We start from the raw sequence: 17,500 nt of genomic DNA, 5'->3' as shown, positions 1-17,500 counted from the left end.
AAGTGTTGTTTTTTTTCATCTGCATTCTGTTCTCTCTCTCTCTCTCTCTCTCTCTCTCTCTCTCTCTCTCTCTCTCTCTCTCTCTCTCTCTCTCTCTCTGTTAGCGTCCCAAGATGTTTAAATGCAAGCCACCTCAACGTGTATGTAACGTTATTTATATGCCCATACCTATACCTATCATATGAATTTGTAATTATATCAGCCCTCTCGTGCTGCTGGGTATAGTCTAGTTTGTACGCACTGGTGTGTTAACGTACAAGAAAAAATATTTCTGCAGCTACAATCTCGATGACGAGTCTGGGAACTTGTCATCTGCAGAAGAAAATGAGGAAGAGATCTCTTAAGGATGACTGGTTGTCTTGGCCTATCTTGTCAGCGTGACAAAATTTTGCCGGAACTGTGTTTTCAGTGTGTATGTATGTTACAGCCATTGATGATCTACCACTGGACAAAGGCTTTCTTTAGTTTTGTGTTGTTCGACTGTGCACATTCTTTCCAGGGAATGTTCTTTCATCTTGTTCTCTAATCTTATTTTTCATCAGCCTTGTTCCATTTCAACCTGGAATCAGCCATCTGTCATCATCACAGTACTCCTCATTATTTTGTTGCGCTCACTGCTCCACGTTCCTTCTCTCATTTTGAAGACCTTAATTTCAATTCAGTATAATGCTAGATAAATTAAATTATGAAATCTCAAAAACGAAAAATGTGTTTAAATTGCAGTGTTGATGACAACATGGTGTAATTTGATCTTTTACTTTAAGAACAATGTTGCTAATGTTTAGGCATGAAAGTTTTAATGGTAGCTCTCTCTCTCTCTCTCTCTCTCTCTCTCTCTCTCTCTCTCTCTCTCTCTCATTGAGCGTGCGCACGCGCGCGTGTGCGTGTGTGTGTGTGTGTGTGTGTGTGTGTGTGTGTGTGTGTGTGTGTGTGTGTGTGTGTGTGTGTGTGTGTGTTTCACTGTTTGATCTGCTGCAATCTCTGACGAGACAGCCAGACGTTACCTTACGGAACGAGCTCAGAGCTCGTTGTTTTCGATCTTCGGATAGGCGTGAGACCAGGCACACACCACACACCGGGACAACAAGGTCACAACTCCTCGATTTATATCCCGTACCTACTCACTGCTAGGTGAACAGGGGCTACACGTGAAAGAAGACACACCCAAATATCTCCACCCGTGCGCGCGTGTGTGTGTATGTGTGTGTGTGTGTGTGTGTGTGTGTGTGTGTGTGTGTGTGTGTGTGTGTGTGTGTGTGTGTGTGTTTCACTGTTTAATCTGCTGCAGTCTCTGACGAGAGAGAGAGAGAGAGAGAGAGAGAGAGAGAGTGTGTGTGTGTGTGTGTGTGTGTGTGTGTTTGTTTCAGGGGAGGAAAATCGAACCAACCAGGCAGCTTAAAGCTGTATCGAGCAAAAGTGTTTAGTTGGTCCGATAACGATAGTATAGGAGAATGAATATCGCTGCCTCTGCTAGTGATCAATTTTATGGCAAACTTCATTAAAGTGAATGTGCCCCGAGTCAAGAATGATCGGTGGGAACATTTCACTGTCTGCAATGGGAAATCCTGCACGAACATTATTCCGTATCACAATGCTGCGAGAAGGCTCCACCGTTTCTCCTTTAACAAACATAAGATTACATACATGTCACATTAATATAATGTGTGTAGTTTTGCAATGATTTGTGTGAAGCCTAAGATACTTGAGGAAGAAGTGTTTTACTGACACAATTTACGAGTAATGCTTCGGGGAAAAACAAGGGGCACGGGAAGGCCACATCTCAATTATACCTTGATTAAGAATTTCACGGCAATTAAAATGTAAATGGAAAGTTCCATTCGTGGGAAAACAAAAAAACCTAGAGAGACGAGTGCTGAAAAAGGAGAGGTGGTTAAGAGGACGAGCCACCAATCATTGCCACTTTTTCTTTTATATACTATTGATCACTTGCTTCATGGTCTACTAATGCTGATGGAAAAAAAAAATGTACACACACACACACACACACACACACACACTCTTTTCCGTTTCCTTTTTTTTTTTTTTATTTATACCATGTGGGCTTTTCACGGGAATTTATGGGGTAAAGGGGATACTTTTTAGGGTACCTCCTATCTTAAAGCCCACCCGCTAGGAAACCGTTGCCCCGAGTGAGGAAGCCCAACCTACACTCGGACCGTGGACAGGATTCGAACCCGTGCGCTTGGAGACCCCTCGGACCCCAAAGCACGCATGGTTCCACTGTACTTTCTTCTTTCTAAAGAAGTACAAAACGGAACCTCTTGTAAGTTGCTACTAAACACAAACACAATATAAGCTCATAAAATAAAAATTAAGAGAACTTGAATCAACAGACGAGGCAATGACACCATATCATGACAAATAAGACGTCTTCACTTCTGCCTACCCATGCCATGACAAATGTTATGAAGACGCTCAAGGTTTGTTTCTTTTTATTCTATCTTTTTCTGTGGACGATATGTTACAATGAAACGTGTTTTGATATAATTTGTGGCTTTGTAAAATTAAATATGACCTTATTCATGAAAATAGAACAGCTTGAATTTCAAACACAATATACCGCACTCCAAAAGCCCTCTTGGTTAATAATCGCAGTAATGTTATACGTCAACTCTTTCATTTCAATTTTCAGCAAGTATAATTGTGTAACGAAATATAAGCATAATGTTTAATAGTGCCTTGCCTTGTTGTTCTTGAACCGTTGTGTGTGTGGGCTATTTACTGCACAGACTCTCGTCAAGACAAATTGACGTCTTGCAACGGATAGCCCCCTCTTGTCCCGTCACCCTTGTCTTACTTTCGTGGACATGCGTCGGGCAATTCCTGTCCTTAGGGTGGTCCCAGTAATTGCCTTTGTTTCTCACATCTCTCGTAACATGAAACATTCTTTCCGACTCTTTTTACACAACCAATGACAGTGCAGTTGCACTGCCCTCTCCATTTTAAATACAGCTTTATGGACTGGTATTTTTACTCAGTTTCTTTCCATGTGGGGTGGAATCGACATGGACAGAAAGGTGGAAAGGAGTAAGCGCAGCGAGCCATCACACAGGAGGGGAGTTGCATGCAAGGGCACGTGTGTGCGTGCATTCATTCGTGTACGTTTCCATGTATGTTGAAGATTGATTGCTCTAATAAAATGAACGAAATTCTACATATAAATAAGAAGAAAAAAGTACAGCTTCACGTAGAATCATGCCGGCAGACATACAGACAAGCCGGAAAATGTAATAGATGCAAATGTTGTGAAAAAGAAAAGCATTTTTGTAATCCCTAAATCAATACTCCTATCAACAGCATGCCCCTAAAATCCATTCCTGAGCGTAGACAAGAGCCAAAGTGCCCTAATTCATATAAATTCTGTCCTTTAAGTTAGCTTGAAGTTACGAATGTGGAAAGGGTTAGAACTTTAACAAAAATCAAAATTAACTCACGAGATTAGTTTCACATACCGTTTTTTTAATCTATTAGGCAATGACAGGTTGACAGTTTTATCTTCTCCGTTGGTAAGCTGCGGGATCATATGGCAGAGTGAGCCCCGGGCTTTACGAGTGTTCCAAAGCAGGATTTACGACACCCCTTGCGATTCGGCCACTCACCCGAACCTTCGCGATATCCAATACTGAAGGAAGAAACAACTCTTTCCTGAGATCTACTTTGCGTTTCACAAAACAAAACAATGTAACTCCATTTCTGTTGCAGAATACAAAAAGCTAATCACTATCAAACACGAGAGAGAGAGAGAGAGAGAGAGAGAGAGAGAGAGAGAGAGAGAGAGAGAGAGAGAGAGAGAGAGAGAGAGAGAGAGAGAGAGAGAGAGAGAGAGAGAGAGAGAGAGAGAGAGAGAGAGAGAGAGAGAGAGAGAGAGAGAGAGAGAGAGAGAGAATGAGAGAGAGAGAGAGAGAGAGAGAGAGAGAGAGAGAGAGAGAGAGAGAGAGAGAGAGAGAGAGAGAGAGAGAGAGAGAGAGAGAGAGAGAGAGAGAGAGAGAGAGAGAGAGAGAGAGAGAATGAGAAAGAGAGAGAATGAGAAAGAGAGAGAGAGAATGAGAAAGAGAGAGAGAATGAGAAAGAGAGAGAATGAGAAAGAATGAGAAAGAGAAGAAAGAGAAGAGAGAGAGAGAGAGAGAGAGAGAGAGAGAGAGAGAGAGAGAGAGAGAGAGAGAGATGAGAGAGAGAGAGAGAGAGAGAGAGAGAGAGAGAGAGAGAGAGAGAGAGAGAGAGAGAGAGAGAGAGAGAGAGAGAGAGAGAGAGAGAGAGAGAGAGAGAGAGAGAGAGAGAGAGAGAGAGAGAGAGAGAGAGAGAGAGAGAGAGAGAGAGAGAGAGAGAGAGAGAGAGAGAGAGAGAGAGAGAGAGAGAGAGAGAGAGAGAGAGAGAGAGAGAGAGAGAATCGTCCATCTAGCGAGTCCAACATCTCCATTAAAGATGAAAGACAAGCCACGGTGTTGCGGTCTGAATATTTCCCGCCGCGTATTCGTCCATTTTTAAAAATTAAGTTATCAATCTGGCAGTAACTTCCTCTAGGTTGCCAATTAAATTTCTAATTTGGATTTGTTAAGCGGTCCAGGAAGGAAACAAATTAATGAATATTTTCCTGCTGGACATTTTCTCTTATTAACAACACCGTAAGCCCAAACGTTTACTCAGATTTGCGTTAGAGTTCTTTTGAATAGTTTTGGGGCCTAATCAAGACACAATCTGGTTTTAAGTATCCGTCTTATTTACTTTATTTCCAGTAATTTTGAATAAAAAATGACGATTACAGAATTACAATAGTTTCAAGAGTAAATCCTGGGATTCCTGGTCCAGCATTCACATCCAAGGCAGGATTACAGATATAATTATATGCTTAGTACAACATGACTGAAATTTTTCGAAAAGCATCATGGATACCTGGAAGTTACACACCATGACCGAAGCAAAAGCTTAAATAAGGATTGTTTCGTGATACTTGTTGACAACCCTAACTTAGAAAAAACAAAAACTTTCAAATGAAACTATTATCTTTTGTTACCAGATTTCAAATTCTTGTACTCCTGATTACATAAATGAAATTCCTATGACGTGACTGTAACCTACTCCAAAAACCTGTAGAGAATCCTTATTTAAGCTTGTGTGGTAACTGGCCGGGCAAACCACATAGTAGAAAGTAAAGGCACAGTCGGATGATCGACGATTATGTCAGTAATTTAAGATGTTCAGTCTTTTAAATTATTAGAAATAGTGTAGTTTTGAAAGTTATCATACACATTTATTTACATATAAAGTTTAATGTGGGAATACCAACGCACGAAGAAATATTTCATATCTCCCTAAACCGTGTTCTCTCACTCCAGAATTTTCACATTTTTCTTTTAAACCTCTGATTTCAGTTTTCGCAATTTCCTTGTATATTACTGGTACAAGAAAAAGCTGAGACAAATATCTCTAGAATAGCGCTGCGGTAGTTATAAGCCAGGTTTTATATGAATAATATCAAAGACCAAAGATAAATAAAGTAAGAGTGGAATTTTATTCTATACAAAAGAAGTGCTAAACAAAAGACGAATAATCCAATCATATTTCATTGTAAACTCAATAGTTTAATGGTAGACGTTTCGAAGCTTATTTCATTATCTGTTTTTACTCTGTAACTGAAAGAGAAAAATTTATTTGTATCCACTTTTCACTATTTATCTATTCATTTACTCTTCCCTCTCCTTTTCTCTATTACTCTTTTAGTCTCTCACCCCACCGTCTCTCTCCCTCCCTCTCTCTATCTAAATCTGTCTGTCTGTCTGTCTGTCTGTCTGTCTGTCTGTCTCTCTCTCTCTCTCTCTCTCTCTCTCTCTAGGCCGTGGAAACCTTCACAATCTGACACAAGCAGCTTATCTGCTGAGCTCTGTGAATGAGGTGGAAGGGGGAGGCACGTCCGATAATAGAGGAGCACATCTGGGACTGGGAATGGTCGCTGTTCACATACAACAAACAGGTCACACAGCAAATGGCTCACAAACTCACTAGATGACAGGACGTCCTGGAAAAATGGAAGGTCAGGGAAGAGGACAATTTGATGGCAGCGGTGACTCGCATCTTGAGATATCACTCTTTTTCTGAAAGAAATCATGAACTGCGAAATTTATCCGGACTTATGACAAGACAGATGCACACACACACACACACACACACACACACACACACACACACACACACACACTTTATTTATCTGTATTCATACCAATAATCTAAATACTATGAACAACGGAATTTTGGAAAGTACGAAGGTCTTTATAACAAAACAATGGAAAACTTAAGACAACGCACTGCGAATGGTAGGCTGTTATCTGTTTGTCAGATGACAAGTGAGTGTAAAAGGACAAACTTTGTCTTATCTCTGTCTGTAAAGAACACAAGAATGTGATAAATAAAACTCGATTTTACTCTTTTGATAAGAAGCAAGATTTTCTGCGTCGCCAACACTGGTGGCAGACGCAACACAAAGCAAAATCATAAAAAAACGAAGCTACAGTGACGTCCTCGCCAAATATTGTACAAACCACACATAAAATGGTCCACAAAACCACAAGCACTCTGCGAATATTAGTGGAGTCGTGCAAAAATGTGCAACATGCCAGTGCTGATGTCAATCAGTAGTTGGGTTTAGCGCATATTTGTGAACATGAATACATGGTGGACGAGGACTGTAAATCAAAGAGTGAAAAGATTCTTTTTTTAAATCTTTCCGATATACGTGAATCAAAATTATGCAATAATGAAAATAATGTAAGTGATAGTATGGGAGGCAAAAAAGTATATGAAAGCAGCACATAATGTACATGTCAACACATGATCATGCACCAGTCTTTAGATGCGTTGGTGACACTGAAGATCAGTGAATTGCACTAGTCGTAAAGAAAATGTTCATGAAACAACGGAATATGTGTGAAAAGTGCTCTCTCTCTCTCTCTCTCTCTCTCTCTCTCTCTCTCTCTCTCTCTCTCTCTCTCTCTCTCTCTCTCTCTCTCTCTCTCTCTCTCTCTCTCTCTCTCTCTCTCTCCCAGCCTTACCATCATCGCCTGCTTCCTTCCACCTCCCTCCCTCCGTCCCTCTTCAAAGGCTTCACTCTTCCCCTCACACTCCTTCCTTCATACTTTCTCTCTTACTTCTTCCACCGTCCTGCAATATCCTCCCTCACAACCCTCGTCTCTCTCTCTCTCTCTCTCTCTCTCTCTCTCTCTCTCTCTCTCTCTCTCTCTCTCTCTCTCTCTCTCTCTCTCTCTCTCTCTCTCTCTATCATATTTTTTCTTTTTTACCCCTTATCCGTTTGACGTTTGCTATTGTAATACTCCATTTTACTCCACTTAGTCTTCCTTTGTGGTTTTCAGTCATTTTATGTATTATCATGTACATGTACTTCTTTTTCTCATGATATAGAACGAGAGAGAGAGAGAGAGAGAGAGAGACAGGACAAAATGAACAGCAAACCTAGCGCAAGCGTATTGAAAGAGAAACATACAAAGAGCGAGGCAGATAAAAGAAAGGAAGAATGAATGACTACAAAAACAAACACGTGCACACAGGAAGGCAGATCAACAAAGGCGGAGACAGGCACAGGAAGTTGGCTGGCTAGGTATTCACGAAGTGGCACTACAAACACTAACATAAAACCAGCGTTCCTGAACCAACACGCCAACACGATCCTGGGCCGACCATCATCACTCCACACAAGAGATTGAGGGTGTGCGCACGTGAAATTGTAGACACACACATACACACACGTAAAGTCAGTTAGGTGGTGTATAGCGGGTGTTTCAAGTGACTCCCATCAGCCTGTTGCTTGCGCTTCACAGGCCAAGAGGTGGAGAGCCGAGATGAAGAAGTTTCCAGGGTGAATTTACCAGGGATTGGCACCATCCTACCTCTCGCGTAGAAGGATGGAAAATTTCTTTAGGGACTTCTACTGGTAATACCTAACCATACACACACACACACGCACACGCACAACACACACCACACACACACACACACACACACACACACACACACACACACACACACACACACACACACACACACACACACACCACACACCACACAGAGACAGAGAGAGAGAGAGAGAGAGAGAGAGAGAGAGAGAGAGAGAGAGAGAGAGAGAGAGAGAGAGAGAGAGAGAGAGAGAGAGAGAGAGAGAGAGAGAGAGAGAGAGAGAGAGAGAGAGAGAGAGAGAGAGAGAGAGAGAGAGAGAGAGAGAGAGAGAGAGAGAGAGAGAGAGAGAGAGAGAGAGAGAGAGTGCAGTAGAATAACACGAACCCTTGTTAATTACCGAAGCCAATTAAGCTATTCATTAATTTCCAAGCTGGGTAATAATACAGTCCTTGTCTTTAATTAATGTACTTAATTTGGTTCGTCAGCTTTTCATTAGCAGCTTGTGGTTGATGAGAAGCGAACCGCAGCAGTCTGTGGCCGAAACCTTCCACAAAGTATGACCTACACGGAAAATGATATGTCAATATTACTACCACTGCCAGTAATGTTGTTGTTGTTGCTGCTACTGCTGCTTCTGCTACTGCTGCTACTGCTACTACTATTGCTGTTGCTATTGCTGCTACTGCTGCTGCTACTACTACCAGTAGTAGTGGTAGCAGTAGTAGCAGTAGCAGCAGTAGTAGTAGTAGTAGTAGGTAGTAGCAGCAGCAGCAGTGGTAGCAGTGTAGTGGTGGTGGTGGTGGTGGTGGTGGCAGTGGTGGCAGCAGCAGCAGCAGTGGTGGTGGTGGTGGTGGTGCAGCAGCAGCAGTGGCAGCAGTGGTGGTGCAGGTGGTGCAGCAGCAGCAGCAGCAGTGGCAGCAGCAGCAGGCAGCAGGTGGTGGTGCAGCAGCAGCAGCAGCAGCAGCAGCAGCAGCAGCAGCAGCAGCAGCAGTGGTGGCAGCAGCAGCAGCAGCAGCAGCAGCAGCAGCAGCAGCAGCAGCAACAGCAGCAGCAGCAGCAGCAGCAGCAGCAGCAGCGGCAGCAGCAGCGCTGCAAGTGATGGTGATCAATGACAGTAGTAGTAGTAGTAGTAGTAGTAGTAGCAGTAGCAGTAGTAGTAGCAGTAGCAGTAGCAGTAGTAGTAGTAGTAGTAGTAGCAGTAGCAGCAGTAGCAGTAGCAGTAGCAGTAGCAGCAACAGCAGCAGTAGCATCAACAGCAGCAGAGTTAGCAGCAGCAACAACAACAGTGGCAGCAATACAAGAAAGATAATATCATTAATAAAATTGATAATCACATGGAGGGTGTAAAAGGTTAGAACACCAAAGAAGAAGGAAGGAAAAAGCACGGTCAAGGATGGCGCTAGAAGAGAAGCATCAGGAAAGCTCTGGCTAAGAAGGAACAGAAGGGAGTGGGACAAGGAAAAGGTGGATGCGAGGGGCTGACAGGGAAGAGGGCAGAGGGATAAGAGGTAAAACATGGCCACATTCACGCTCTTCGGTCGCTCAGGGTGGTCTGTTGGGGGTTCCTCGCCGCTGAGGCAAAAGCTGGAGAGTGGAGCGGATGGAAAAAATGTCCTAGCAAGGGTGTTGTGATGTGCACGTAACCATAAACAAAAAGTCGCTCACAGCTGTTTTTTTCTTCTTTTTCTAACCTTTTTAATACATCCAAATACACACGTACTTTAGTCAAAGCTTGTATTTTGATTTATTATTTATTATTATTTTTCTTTAGTTTTTGTTGGTGTTTTCATCGTCATCGCTATCGTTATCATTGCTGCTGCTGTTGTTGCTCTTTATACTGGATATCACGTTCCTAACAAAATATTATGATACAAGTTTTACTAAGATATTTTTAATGAAAAAAAAGAAAACTTCTACGGTATCAATTAAAACATTCAGTATTTAGCGACATATACTTATCAGCGCTAAGCCATAAGTGGAAAAAAAAAAACGTGTATTGTAATTCTATCAGAGCACTTGTGCAAGCTCGCCAGGAGTGCGGCAGAACACAATGACATCTTTTAGAGAGAGAGAGAGAGAGAGAGAGAGAGAGAGAGAGAGAGAGAGAGAGAGAGAGAGAGAGAGAGAGAGAGAGAGAGAGAGAGAGAGAGAGAGAGAGAGAGAGAGAGAGAGAGAGAGAGAGAGAGAGAGAGAGAGAGAGAGAGAGAGAGAGAGAGAGAGAGAGAGAGAGAGAGAGAGAGAGAGAGAGAGAGAGAGAGAGAGAGAGAGAGAGAGAGAGAGTGAAACATTTCATTGCCTTCATTGTATCATGTCTGGTTAATAAAGTTCATCTGTAAGTAACAATTTCAGAGGCATCGCACTTCAGAGGCGAATAGACTAAGTTATGAAGTTGTGGTTGTATAGGCTTGGAAAAATGTATTGAAGCTAAAAACGAAAAGGTAAGAAACAGGAGCAAAAAAAAAAAAAAAAAAACTTGGCAAACAGCTCAACTAGACCCATCACATTTCCTTTAAAGATAAGGCGGGTGATATTCAAGCAGATGATCCGAGTCACCGCCCGGTCTAACAACATACCACTGAAATGCCAGCCCTGTCAGTGTTGCTCTGCCCAGCTTTACTCAGCGCGCAGATTGCAGAGTCCATTACTCTCCTGTTCTTACTCAGCGCAAATTGATCGTACCAGTAGTTTTACCTACCAAAATTTAACTGGAATATAAAACTGCAGATAAATACGGATATAGATTGATAATATATAATACAGATACAGATCTAAACAGACAAGAGATGATACTACCTCACCTCCAGCAGCAGCAGCGGCAGCAATACTAACACCAACAACACAAGTACTTAACCTCGCGTGAACCCAGCGCCTCGCTAAGACTTGTTTTGGCCCTGCGATATCCTTTGAGCCCCTGAAGAAACTAAAAGTGCTGGTTCACTTTCTCTGGATCATTAAAGTTGCACTAGCCTTACAACCCGTTTGGTGCCTTGCTCATGATAAGTCAATAAAGTAAAGCATTGTCTAGATATTCTCTAGATACTCTCATTTTACACATGTTGATAACATATAATTCATAATAAGGCTTCAGAAAATGTAAAATGGAGGTAACCAAAACAGGGAAGTGTCACGTAGTCGACCTTCCCTTCCGTTTCTTGCGTCTTGGAATTAAATTCTTTAATACTTAAAATCTCAGAACCTAGTGTCATTATTGCAATGATTATGAAGGTTTTTTCTTAAAGCTTGATGAAAATGTTTAAACTACTAAATTACTTCTTTTGCCCATTGGTGTATTTTAAAATGCAAAGTATACCCTTGCATGAAAGCACCTCATCAACGTTGAAGCGATGCTACTATACGTTACATTCACAGACCTAAAGTTTGTGTGAAAATGCCTCGGTATACGGAAAATAAAAATTATTACTACGAGTCAATGTCATACGAAAATTTTATAGACTCCATAAAATATTGAATAAACGTTCTTTTCCTGCAATTCACTTTTAACAACTCTCATTCATTTAACTTTTATTGCACATATATCTCAAACTAATGACTAGTGATACTCCAGCCCCCGTGCATTACTGTTATGGTGCACAATATACGTGTGGAAAGCATCTTCATGCAAAACAAACTCAAATACGTAAACATTGCACATCAGCCTCAAATTTGCATCAGGAATCAGTGAAATTGTTCTCATTAAGGGGAGACTCAACAACAGTGTGTGTGTGTGTGTGTGTGTGTGTGTGTGTGTGTGTGTGTGTGTGTGTGTGTGTGCGCGCGCGCGCGAGAAGGCATTATCATTATTATTATTATTATTATTATTATTACTATTATCATTATTATTAGAAGGCATTATTATCATTATTTTTATTATTATTACTTCTACTACTACTACTACTACTACTACTACTACCCATCATTATTACCATTACCAATAATATTATCATCATCCTTATTATTAACATTAGTTATGATATTATTGCTATTACTGACACCACCACCACCACCACCATCATCATCATCATTACAACCCGCATAATGAACCGTAATTATCATTCCCATTATGATTACTAAAATTATGATTCATCAGGAAAATCATGAAGAATACATTACTGATTAAAATTATAATCAGCAATTTTAAAGCAGCTTTGATACCTGTCTGTCTGCGTCACGCCCACCTGTCTGTTACCTTCAAAACCGGGTCACGAATTACTTTCAGAATAGCACAACGAAGACCACGGAGCAGAACAGTTATGGCCACAGTGATTACGTTGGAAACTTCTGTGATAACGGTGATAATGACGGTAATAATGAACGAGTGCGACATCTACGCTCATCAATATAATAACACTAAAAATGATGACAATGATGGTGATCGCTAATGATGAAGATGGTGATAGCGTGTTGGCAATACCACTAGTAAACACGGCATGATTATGGTATTAGTAGTTATTGTAATAGCAATAGCAACAAGCCACACACACACAAACACACACACAAAAAAAAAAAAATTAGCATCAGAAAAGAGCACTAGTACAAAGAAAATAGCTCACAAAAACACAAAGCCTAATTCCTTAATGAGAGCGTAATGGCTGCAAAAATTAGCATACATTTCAAAACAATTATGCATATGACATAACACGACGAGCATGCACGTGTTCGTACACCCAGACAAAGATATGCACTCCAAAAGTGTCACCATTAATCAAAACGCTGACGCAAGAATCTTGCTGACTTTATAAATTATTATAATCGCAGTAATTCGGAAGCGAAATAACGATGACACACACACACACACACACACACACACACACACACACACACACACACACACTAACAAAATAAAACAAAAACAAGGATGAGATGGAAAACGTTTTTTTTTTTTTTTTTCCTTTTTACCTAGCTTTGGTAAGACCCCGGCCTTTGCCCTCCGCTGGTCCAGGCCTCGCCCTATCTGAGCGCCTGTGAAAAATTGGCCTCTTTCTTTTTTTATCCCTTTATCCCTTCCTTACCACTTCTCCCTATCAGCTGAGGGATGGAAAGGGAGCTGGATCTCTTCTCCCCATGAACTTTATCGACAGCTTCACAGCCATAAACTTCTTCCTTAATGTTTTAGGTAAGATTATCAGCTCTCCCTCATCTGCTTTACCGCCACGTTCCAATCCGTACTCACAAACCAAGGCTCCGTGGCCCCCATGGTGGTGGAAGGTCGGTTCCCGCGGCAGCTTCCGGCACTCCCTCGACCATAAATTGAGCCAGATCAGACCGCACTATCCATCACAGGTGGTAGTGGTGGCAGTGGTAGAAGCGGCTGCGGTGATGGTAACAATGGTGGTGGTATCTTCCATGGCGGTAATGATACCATACTTTCGTTGTTTGGTTCTTGTTTCGCTTATATGACGCAATACACGTCATCACACTCGCAATCTACATGGGGAGCACCTCTTGTGTTTGCGTGCGGTAATTGGCAATGTTAGGTTATATTGGTACCTCTTAATTAAGGTCCATGTTATTAACTCTTGGGGCACCACTTTGTTAGGGAGGCAATCTGAGCTAAGATTAGTGGTTATGTGAGTGGCACCAAAATACACACTTATACACGGAAAACGGCTAATAGCTTGTGACGTGAAGCAGCGCACCTAAACCTCAACCTTGCACTCCCCGGCCTCGTCTCAATGCCCCTGCTGTTGTAGACTGCTATTGTTATCGTTGTTGTTGTTGTTATAGGTGTTGATGCTGTTGTTATTGTGTTGCTATTGTTAGAGATCTTGTTATTGTTGCTGTTGGTGATGGTGATGCTAAGGATGTTTCTAGTGCTAATGAAGAAGAGGATGAGCGTTGAACATTGTGCGCAATCATCATGTCACTCACATGAAAGCCATTTATCCTACCTGTGATTGCCACTTTAACCGAGTGGTGCACCAACAGATTTCACAACACGGAATAATAATAGCAGCAGCAGCAACATCGATAACTCTTCATACAGCTACTACTACTGTTACTACTACTACTACTACTATTACTACTACTATTACTATTACTACTACTACTACTACTACTACTACTACTACTACTATTACTACTACTACTACTATTACTACTACTACTATTACTACTACTACTACTACTACTACTACTACTACTCTCTCTCTCTCTCTCTCTCTCTCTCTCTCTCTCTCTCTCTCTCTCTCTCTCTCTCTCTCTCTCTCTCTCTCTCTCTCTCTCTCTCTCTCTCTCTCTCTCTCTCTCTCTCTCTCTCTCATTCTCTCTCTCTCTCTCTCTCTCTCTCTCTCTCTCTCTCTCTCTCTCTCTCTCTCTCTCTCTCTCTCTCTCTCTCTCTCTCTCTCTCTCTCTCTCTCTCTCTCTCTATTAACTCTTTACATAGAAAAAAAACAAGGGAAATGTTCATTCTTCTATCACAGAATCGCATTACATATTTATCATGATATAGCGATGGCCAAAACATTATGGGAGTACCATACTGTTCCGCATACTATAATCAATATTCGGTGGCAGTGAACTGCTAATAAGGGAGTGCAGGGAACGAGGCGCGTGAGGGAGTGCACGAAAAATTACAGAAACAGTTACTCATCATAAAACATCTGATGAAAAAGGAGAATACGTAATAATGAAGTGAATGAGTGCGAGGATGCATCCTATATAAGGATGCGTGGAGGCATCTGGCGGTGTATCCTACTATATGTTTGTGTTTGTGTGGAAACCTCACATCCAGCAACAGACGTGCATGGGTGTCAAGTAGTATGCGGAGTGATCTTGGACGACACTGAGGGCGCGGGAAGTTGTATACAGAGGGTGCACACAGGCTGAGAGGTGTAGGCAAACTAAGGGCCGTGATGGATGGCGAATGAGAGAGTTTGAGAGAGGTTTGGGGTGAAGCAGGCTGGTCTGTGTGCTGGGTGTGAAGGTGTGTGTTTGTGGAGGGCATTTGGTTGGGGGAGGGAAGGTTTGGTCCTGAGGGCTTAGGTAGCTTGGATCTGGTCGCGCAGGGTGGTGACTACTCGCGTTCGCAGAGAATAATTACGTGCTGGGAGCCATTGTGCGTAGGTGCTCTTTTGTAGGCTCTTCTAATTAAGACTGTGCGTCTTGCAAAGTAAACATGTTTGTGAATAGTAGGCCAAGAAGGGTTCCCAGCCAGCGGAACACTGGCAGCTCTTTCCCGCAGATGGCGGAGTTAACTCATTTACAGAATGAAAATTCTCTCCACATCTTTCTAAAAACGTTGCTACCAAAAGACGTATTATGCTGATTTCTTACTAGTGAGGCTTTAATAATACTGCCTGAGCACTATCCTCTCTGTTGCGCGCCAGCCCAGACATGTCGGACAAGGTAGGCCACTTTACCTACTTGTCAAATTCAAGTTTAATAAAAAGCCCCGGAAATTTATATTTACAAAAAATGACGCACAACATTAAAGCTGGATCTAGTCTAAGGTACCTACCTCATTAGAGGCTCCTCTTAGATATATATTAGTAATTAGGTTCATGTACCATTATATAGTCAGCAATACAAAATAATAACTATCAAAAGCTTAGTTATAATTCATATTTCTTGGTTCAATAACCGACAGCTATTCATTTAATTAAATTCGGTCACTTTACTAAGTTGAGAGCATGCATTACAATAAAAAGTAAAATGAAGACTAAATGATATATCAAAATTATACGGCAGCCCACGACTCGTAATGAAAAATGCGATATCACTGTTAAAGAAGAAAATGTGGCTGTATACTACTGAAAAATACTAGATCAAAAGTAAATACACACACACACACACACACACACACACACACACACACACACACACACACACACCCCGGTAGCTCAGTGGTTAAAGCGCTGGCTCCACAAGCCAAAGGACCGGGGTTCGATTCCCCGGCCGAGTGGAGATATTAAGGTTGTCTCCTTTCACGTGTAGCCCCTGTTCACCTAGCAGTGAGTAGGTACGGAATGTAAATCGAGGAGTTGTGACCTTGTTGTCCCGGTGTGTGCCTGGTCTCAGGCCTATACGAAGATCGGAAATAATGAGCTCTGAGCTCGTTCCGTAGGGTAACTTCTGGCTGTCTCGTCAGAGACTGCAGCAGATCAAACAGTGAATCACACACACAGCGTAGTGTAGTGGTTAGCACGCTCGGCTCACACCCGAGAGGGTCCGGGTTCGAATCCCGGAAAGCGGCGAGGCAAATGGGCAAGCCTCTCAATGTGTTGTCCCTGTTCACCTAGCAGTAAATACAGTAGGTACGGGATGTAACTCGAGGGATTGTAGCCTCGCTTTCCCGGTGTGTGGAGTGTGATGTAGTCTCAGTCCTATCCGAAGATCGGTCAATGAGCTCTGAGCTCGCTCCGTAATGGGAAAGGCTGGCTGGGTGACCAGCAGACGACCGTGGTGGTGAATTACACTACACACACACACACACACACATACGCACATACGAACATGCACTCACGCACACACACACACACGCCCGGTAGCTCAGTGGTTAGAGCGCTGGCTTCACAAGCCAGAGGACCGGGGTTCGATTCCCCCGCCGGGTGGAGATATTTGAGTGTGTCTCCTTTCAAGTCTTCCTGTTCACCTAGCAGTGAGTAGGTACGGGATGTAAATCGAGAAGTTGTGACCTTGTTGTCTCGGTGTGTGGTGTGTGTCTGGTCTCAGGCCTATCCGAAGATCGGAAACAATGAGCTCTGAGCTCGTTCCGTAGGGTAACGTCTGGCTGTCTCGTCAGAGACTGCAGCAGATCAAACAGTGAGTGAATTACACACACACACACACACACACACACACACACACACACACACTCACAATCGAGAGGGCCGGGTTCGAATCCCGGCGCGGCGAGACAAATGGGGCAACCTCTTAATGTGTGGCCCCTGTTCACCTAGTAGTAAATAAGTACGGGATGTAACTCGAGGGGTTGTGGCCTCGCTTTCCCGGTGTGTGGAGTGTGTTGTGGTCTCAGTCCTACCCGAAGATCGGTCTATGAGCTCTGAGCTCGCTCCGTAATGGGGAAGACTGGCTGGGTGACCAGCAGACGACCGAGGTGAATTACACGATCAGATAGCCAACATTCCTTATAAAACAATAAAATCACAAAGCAATGACCCTAAGTGTTTGACAGACGGATTAAAACGATGTATAGGGCAAAAAAGGAATATATATAAGGCCACTATACCATGAATTAGTAAGAACAGTCAAGAGGTTAACGAAGGAAAGCTAGAAGCGAATATGAGTTGAGGGTAGCCAGCCAAGCAAAGATGGACCCCAAGGGTTTTTCAGCTATACAAGACGAAAAGTATAGAAGAAATAGGTCCATTAAGGACAACAAATGGGGAAATGGCTAGTTCTGCGGAAGAGATTAGTAGAATTATGAACGAGTATTTTTTAACTATCTTCACCCAGGAGAACACACAGGAAATCCCAGATAGCGAACAGATATTTAGGACAGAGGATAGTGAATAGCTGACAGATATTCATATAACTAAGGCGATGGTAGAACAGGAGATAGATAAACTAAAGAAATTCAAGTCACCAGGACCTGATGAAGTATATCAAAGGGTTGTAA

The 17,500-nt window shown here is 42.4% G+C and overlaps 1 protein-coding gene, 1 long non-coding RNA gene and 1 other non-coding gene across 6 annotated transcripts in view; 2 read left to right on the top strand and 1 right to left on the bottom strand.

Annotated features, from left to right (window-relative positions):
* LOC123505542 (neuronal acetylcholine receptor subunit alpha-7-like) overlaps nt 1–17,500 on the top strand; it is a 429,580-nt gene that overhangs the window by 336,012 nt on the left and 76,068 nt on the right. The window lies entirely within an intron of this gene.
* LOC123505543 overlaps nt 1–17,500 on the bottom strand; it is a 101,301-nt gene that overhangs the window by 75,290 nt on the left and 8,511 nt on the right. The window lies entirely within an intron of this gene.
* Trnav-cac lies at nt 16,400–16,473 on the top strand. The gene has a single exon. It is a non-coding gene; the product is annotated as a tRNA-Val (tRNA).

This window comes from Portunus trituberculatus, chromosome 18 (assembly GCF_017591435.1).
Source record: "Portunus trituberculatus isolate SZX2019 chromosome 18, ASM1759143v1, whole genome shotgun sequence".
In the NCBI taxonomy this organism is placed as follows: domain Eukaryota; kingdom Metazoa; phylum Arthropoda; class Malacostraca; order Decapoda; family Portunidae; genus Portunus; species Portunus trituberculatus.
Note: the sequence above shows the minus strand (reverse complement) of the source record. Positions and strands in the feature narration are given on the sequence as shown.